Here is a 7763-nt window from a genome sequence, read left to right as displayed (position 1 = left end):
GAGAAGATGTCTTTTTTAAAAAGATTTTTTTAATTTATTTTTAGAGAGAGGGGAAGGGAGGGAGAGAAACGTCAATGAGTGGTTGCCTCTCATATGCCCCCTATCAGGGACCTGGCCCGAAACCCAGGCATGTGCCCTGACTGGAAATCTAACTGGCATGGTGTACCGAACTGGGAATGGCACAGTATTCCAGAAGGTACTAAGTGCTATTACGCAGCTAGAACAAGTAATAGCAGGAAGGGAGATGAAGATAATTAGTCAAGAGACAGGCTGCTAAATAGGGTGGTCAGGTAAGGCCTCACTCGGCATCAGAGCCGATCAGGTGAGTAAGTCATGGAGACGGCTAGAGAAGAAACGTCCAGAAAGGAGAAAACAAGAGTAAAGAGGCTGAGAAAAAAGAGAGCTTGGAAAGGCCGGAGAGCAGAGAGTGGACAATGGGCGTGGCAAGGGCGTGATGAGTAAGAAGTTGTGTGACAGGAGCCTGTGTCAGTGAGGGGATGGGGAACAGGTCCACAGGGACGTTCAGCCCACTCTGGGACATGGCTTTATCTCGGACGCCATGGGAAGGCTTGAGTGGAGGAGTGGTAGGATCTGAGTCACATTTTAAACGGGTCCCCTGGGTGGGCAGGCTGAGGACAGCACGTAGAGAGCAAGGGCAGAGCGGACTTCCTGGACACCTTCGACAATCAATGTGGAGTCACTGTCAGCCACAGCAGGTGTGTCAGGTGCTACGTGAAGACTGAGAGGATGGGGTGCAACGGGAACGCTCTCAGGAGGGGCCCAGAAGTCCCCAGATCACAAGCCTGGACACTTGGATGGGGACTCCATCTGGACAGTGATGTGAGTGGACCTCCACGCCTTGTGCACTGTGAGACCTCAGAGCTCTGACCACTCAGGGCTGGAGCCTGGCTGGGCCACACGTCATGCTCAGAGCCCGGATGGATGGCCACGCCACCAGACACCTGCGGCCACCGCAGCCCCCTGGCTTGCGACCAGCGCCAGCCTCTCCAACCACAGACGATGCCAATGACTCTGGACGTTGCGTCGGACCCGTGCTGTGCTTGCTTCTATCACCTGAGCTCCCCCTCTCTGTGTGTAAGCTGCACGTGCCTCTGCTGGTTTGTTGGGGTGTCCCCCCCGATAAACCTGGCTGGCACTGTGCAAAGACACAAACGTGTGCGACTCCTTCGGGGATGTTCCCTTGCTCACGACAAACAGACTACAGGGGGCAAGGCAGGGAGCCAGCACTGAGCACCCACGGTCGCCCAGGGCGCGGCAGAAGGCAGCTGGGACCCAAATGCTGGTGGCGGATGTGAGTGGGGACCGGGTGGCGGACAGACCTGGAGGGGAGACTCAAACGGATCTAGTAACTGAACGGGAGAGGGGTCAGAAGAGACGTGCCAACGGGAAAGCCTGCCAAGGAAGTCAAAAATAAAAACCCTGATAAGGCTGCCAGAGTCTCCTTCACAGCCATGGCAGTCGCAAATGAAAAAAACCTATTATTATCTTTCCACGTATATATCAGACACATAACAGAACACACAACTTCAAAGTAGGGTAACACTGCCTTATCGAATTGTTCCTTCTGAACATTTACTGACTCTGTTTTCCAAAATCCCTGTCCTCGAGTCATGAGACATTCACCGTTATAGCCCCAGCGCCGTTTAACTGTAAGATTCCAACTGATAATACTTTCCGAAAGAAACAGAATATGGCTGCCTAACTAACCAGGGCATCGACGCGTATCCAGAGTCAGATCAGGAAGGGAGCGTGGACACCCAGTGGTAACGCACTTCAATTCACTAGCGTTTGGAACTTAAACACTTGGTTTGTTTCCAAGGCTTTCTGTTGGCCGCCTCTGTGTCCGTTAATGAGATCCGGACGCGCAATCAGCAGCTCCACAGGGGACAGACTCCCCTGGCGACACTGCCTAATTTCCTGTGTTCCCTCCAACTCGTTTTGCAAATCTGAAAGTGGCCGTGAGTCCGCCTGTAGCGATTACTCTCTCTATCCATGACATACAAGCCTCTCTAGAGAGGTTCTTTTAAAAACTCCATCCCTCACAACATTTCCCTGAATTTTTTGGCAAGATAGCTTTTATGCAAATAGCGATTTATTTACTATCTCTACTGCACTTTTTCTTCTATACATTGTTTCCTTAGACATTTATTCCAAGTTCACTCTTTGCTCTACTTGACTGCTGCATTCACTTTATCTTCATGCACTTAAATTATTCAATTCTAAGTGCAGTTATCTTGGAAATAAAAAAAATCCTTTTAAATATAATCTATTACTTCACAGAATAACACAAAATGAAGATCGTTCTGTTTAACACTGTGTGTGTGTGTGTGTGTGTGTGTGTGTGCGCGCGCGCGCGCGAGCGCGCACGCGTGTGTGTATTCTTGTAAGGAGCTTGAAAGTCTTCTTTTCTTGACCTTCCAATTTCAATACCTTTGCTTCTCACTGGATTGTGAATGTGCCCTTTCCTGATGTCTAAAACTCTCTCAACCTTCACCATTCATTCTAGGAATCAGCAATACGTTATGTTTTTATAGAACCTTTCTTCCAGGGAACAGAGAGTGTTTCATATATATTACCGCATCCATCCTCAAAATTTCTCTCACGGCACCCACAGCCCTGGCTAAACTACGCCTCGGTGGAAACCTCTCTGCGTGTCTTTACTTCTTTCTTCCTTGACTGCCTTTCTCATAAACTCTGTAAATCACATTCTGCATCTGTAGGAAATAAGCATAACTCTATCACTCCAATGACTTTCCTTGCTTACCCAGTGTTCAGGGCCCACCGTCTCTATTTCTAAGCCTCACCGCGGTCCACCTGGTGGGGCTCCACGAGCGAGTTCTCGCTGCTCCTCCCTGGGACCCCTCTCCCGGACTGAAGTCTCACAGCCCAGGAACATGTGTCTGCTTTTTATGCAACCACACCACTGGTCTTTAAATTACAGTTGTGTCCCTTTTTAATGTATTTTATTTTTCTACAAGTGATTAAATACACATTCTATTCAGCTTTTATGTTCATGCTGAATTCATGTTTGAATACACTGGTCACTTGGTAGCCGTAGCTACCGTGGCTTAATGATCATCAACCACGAAGCAGTCACATTGATAAATTCTCCGGTGGGCACTCCCATTTATTCTTTATATAAGCTCGAAAGCTCAATTCTATCTTCTCTGCAGTGGGGATAGGAAGATGAAGGCTTTCTAAAGTTCAGTAATTTGCCTAATGAGGTACATCAGTAGTTGAACATGAACTTGGACTCAAGTACCCAGAAATATATCACTACTTATCATTCTAAACCTTCTATACACAATTACTTTTGATCAAAAGTTTTTAAAAAACAGCATTACCTTCAACTTTCTATAAAACACTGTGTTTTTATAAAACACTGTATTTGTGGGCTAAGTTCTGGGATCAAACTAGTTCAGAAAATCAGTCTAAAAATCTATTTACTCACACAAGATCACCAGTTCTCAAATGGAAAAGATTTTTCAGACTTAAAATAAGCCATTATCTTTAATCAGACTTAAAATAATTAAAATACTTTTAATATATATTTTTAAAATGAAATAAAACCTTTAAGAAAGCAGAAGAGGGCATGTTTCCTGTTTCTATGTCCTGAGTTGTCCAGTTTCCTGTTTTTTGTTTTTCCTCATGAAACAGCCTGTTATAAACCACCTACGTCATTCCGTGCCATTGGCTTCTTCAACTTCTTCATTCTGAGCGTTTATCAGCATTTCTTATGTGAACTGACTTCTCTCGAAGCTCATTCCCCTCAGCCACATTAGGTAGCAGCCTAGGGAGAGAAGATCCACTGTGAGTATGCAGACAGAGAGACTAAAGGAAAAATTAATACTCTAACTTGAAGGATTGTCAAAGGTAAAGCTAATGATTAGGCTAAGTATTTTTAATACGTGTGTATGTATCACATTTCAAATCCTACACATAAGATTTATTTAAAAAAGTAAAAAGCCAAGTAAACTACCCAATAAAGGAATATGAATCTATTTCCCGATGCAATGTAATACTTAAATATTAGTACTTAATTTGAGGGTGTGTTGGAGGAAAGAATTAATTATTTGAACCAGAACCGCAAAATGTCAAGAGTAAAAATATGACAAACACATCTATTTAGCTTTTTGATATTGTGTGTCACAGCCCTGAAGATAAATCCTATTTTGTAAATTCACCATTTGTGCCTCTAACTCCTTCCATAGGATGAGTATTAAAGATAATCTCACAGCAACAGCTGGTATTTCACTGATAAAAAAGAGAGTCACATGATCTGGGCAGATGAAGTGGTTGGTTGTTTCTTGTTCACGTCTTCGAGTACCTCTCCAATGACAGTGTCATTCCTTTAGAAACATACTATACTGTGACAATTTCCTTCCAAGTCTACTTAAACTGGCAAAGATGGTGTTTATGTATTTAAAATCATTTCCTGATTCACTGAAATTATAAAATAGTAGTAGTTTTTAAGCATTTTAAATGTCCTTGATGAGCTTTGAATCCTTGACACTAATGGCTATAAACCATGAGGATGTAAAATAAAAGATACATTTTCTAGGCAAACGTTTTTACCATATGAAAGCCATGCAAATAATACTTTCAGAAGAGGAAAATCACCTTTTTTTTTTCTCTCTCCCTCTCTCAAATTAAATGTTTCCTCAGAGTACAATTGCAAAGTAAAATTTTGCATATTTTTGACTGAAAAATAATTTACATATCACAAGGTAAGTGACTGCACAATGTGAACATTTTAGAATACTAATGGGTACAGCCACCAGGTCATTAAAAAAAGAGACTTGGCTAGTTAGGGTTGTTGTAGAACTTGACTTATTATACACTGGGTAGAAACACCACCCGAATCCTTCAAATTAAAATGAACTAAAATCTAAATGTCTTGAGTATGGAATGGATTCAATGGTGGTTAGATAGTAAACTTACTCTCAAAAATAATGAAGTTATATGAAGACTACATAGAAAAATATATATATATAATAGTGAATATGTCAACATAGAAAAGTTTCCACTTGGAAAAAAGATCATCTGAAAGAAGCATAGATTCTCTCCTCCCTCCTGTCAACAAAGAAGGAATCCAGAGAGCAAGAAGGGAAGTGATTTCTCCTGCATTTCATTTGCGTGAGTATAAAGAGATTAAGTTTGCTATATAAATGAACTTGCTAAAGATGATAATGATAACATTTAAAGATAAAAATGCTAAATATTGGATTGCATTCATCAAATTCAATGGGTTTGGAATCATCCAAAGAAAAACCTCTACTAGCTATTTGTTTGGTCACACTTGCACAGAATAATGCATTGTCACATTTTGTCAGTGGATGGACACTCTTCCAAGTAGCCTTTGGTTCAAATTTGTGAAGAGAGTAAATCGAACAAAGAATATCAGGCTCCACAGAGAGGAAAATAAAAAGGATACAAGACATAGGATCACAGGACCCTGGGAATTTTAGAACCAGAAGGAATATAAAAAGCTATCTTACCCTTTTCCTCTGCCTTTTTAGAAAAGCAACTAGAACAACTAATAACAAGACTGCACTCAAGGGCATGCTGCTAGTGGATGTCTGTTTACCATACTCTAAAATAATGAATTCTAGATAAAGAAAATAGAAGGTGTCTTATATAGCACGCTAAAGCATATTAAATATATAATTACTCTTTCTATTTCTGTATTTATATGTAGTTTAAGTAACTTAGGCAGAACTTGAAAAGTGCTTTTAGAATGTTTAAAGTTTTAAAGATATGTGTAAGTTATTATTTTCACTGTTCTTCAAGTATTTATTTTAAATATAATTTTAAAAACTACATCCTCATATCACCCAAAATAAAATTGTAACTCCCATAAAATATTATTCTTTCAAAGTATTTTATGCATTTTTTTAAATTTGCAATTTAGTAAGGTATTTATAGTCAGCATGACCATTTCAAACTTGAGAAGAGGTGTTATCATATTTGTACCTATTCTAGACTATGCATCACACTCATCCACATATGCATACAGGAGTATCAGTGGTTTGTACCTTACTAAAACTTTACACGAAGTGCTGCCAGCTCTTTTCCTTTGTTTCTAATAGTTATCATACTATAAAATATAAGCAAATATTTATATCTCCACCATATACATGCCTCTAAAGAGATCAATGCCTTGCTATTTCTAGACACTATCAAAATATTGCACTATCTAAAACACATCATCATTAAACTTAAAAATGTCAAGTATGCCTTTAAATGGGTTAAGAGGACACTACAATCTTCCAGCTGTTTTGAAAATAAGTCAGCAGTCACAGCATTCTTAAAGCAATACTATTAATGACTTCTGCTGATTACCTGGGAGCGCAGAGAACGCTTGGCAGCAGGGGTAGAGCAACCTCCTGCGCTTAGATTTGGGGACGCCCTCACAGAGCTCGCTCCGTCAGCCTCCCTCTGACCGTCCCCTCCGTGGGCTAGACCCTGACCCCCCAGAACAGCAAAACCTGCGCGAACTTCCGTGCTGAGCTCAGCCCCCTGCCCTGGCCCTTCTGCAACACTGTCCTCTCACAAGGCTGGTCTCCCGGCAGAAGTAAGGGGAGAAAGGCGAGGACTCGAGCACGGCGGGGGAGGTGGGGCGGGCGTCTGGTGGTGGAGGCCGGAGACGGTCCCGCTGCCCCGCCTGGTGAGACTCCGCAGCTCTCCGTGCCCCAGTTTCCTCCCCCAGCTACACGTGGCGGTAAAGGGGGCTGCGGGAGGGTGTGCAGCTGAGCTAGGCCTGGGATCTCTGGAGGTGGAAGGATCGGATTGCAGGGTGGACCGGGCGGACAAACTCAGCAAAGGACATACCAGCAAGTAGATGCAAAGGAAACGGCAACACAGATCTATCTTGTTCTACAGGACAATGCTGAATGAAAGACGAGAAGCAGAATAAATGTATCACACAATATCATTTATGCATTTAAATTAAAATGTATGCATACAAAATGGCCATCTACGTCTTGCAAGACTTTTGCACGGGAAGCGTTTCATATTACAGTGTTTGCGTGGGAGGCTGAGAATCGGGACAGCACACAGTGGAAACCCAGTAAATGCCACCTCTCAGACCATAAAACAACGTAAAGGAGAGTGTGTGTGTGCGAGCGCGTTGAAATTATACCTCCTGGGTCTTCTGGTATGAAAAACATTTGCAATCTAAAACAGGGCTACAACCACTGGGCTGAAAACTTCATTAGAACATGATAATTTTGATTTACTACATTGTGTACTTAATTTCCTACTGCTAAATTAGCAGGTTCAGGAACAATTGAGACTAGAAAATTGCATGAAAGGAAACAAAGCAAATTTAAAATTAGCTAATTGACTAAAAATATGGAAAAAGCTTGGCTGATTTTAAATCAATCATTTGTATGCTTTTAAATTTGGCTAACAAAAAATATCATACAGGCTAATTACAATGCTTAAGGATTTACAAAGATTTTAATCTCCATGTCATTTATAAAACTTACAATTAGCATATTTTCAATAATAGGCTATATAACATATTATCATGAATATAACATTATCTATGTCTTTAATTACATATTTATTTTTAAAATTAAAATTTTATATAATGATAAAAAACCCTAGTATTTAGTATTTAAGTTCTAAACTAAGGCTTCACATCATTAGAATAAGCATGTTAAAGTTCATTAATAAAATTAAGTCACTATTCATAACAAAATTATTTTATGTGGTTAGATTTAGATTTCTATTAAACT

This window comes from Pteronotus mesoamericanus, unplaced genomic scaffold (assembly GCF_021234165.1).
Source record: "Pteronotus mesoamericanus isolate MK-2021 breed Mesoamerican mustached bat unplaced genomic scaffold, CSHL_Meso_final contig_347, whole genome shotgun sequence".
Classification (NCBI taxonomy): domain Eukaryota; kingdom Metazoa; phylum Chordata; class Mammalia; order Chiroptera; family Mormoopidae; genus Pteronotus; species Pteronotus mesoamericanus.
The sequence above is the reverse complement of the archived record's forward strand: the minus strand, read 5'-3'. Positions refer to the sequence as shown.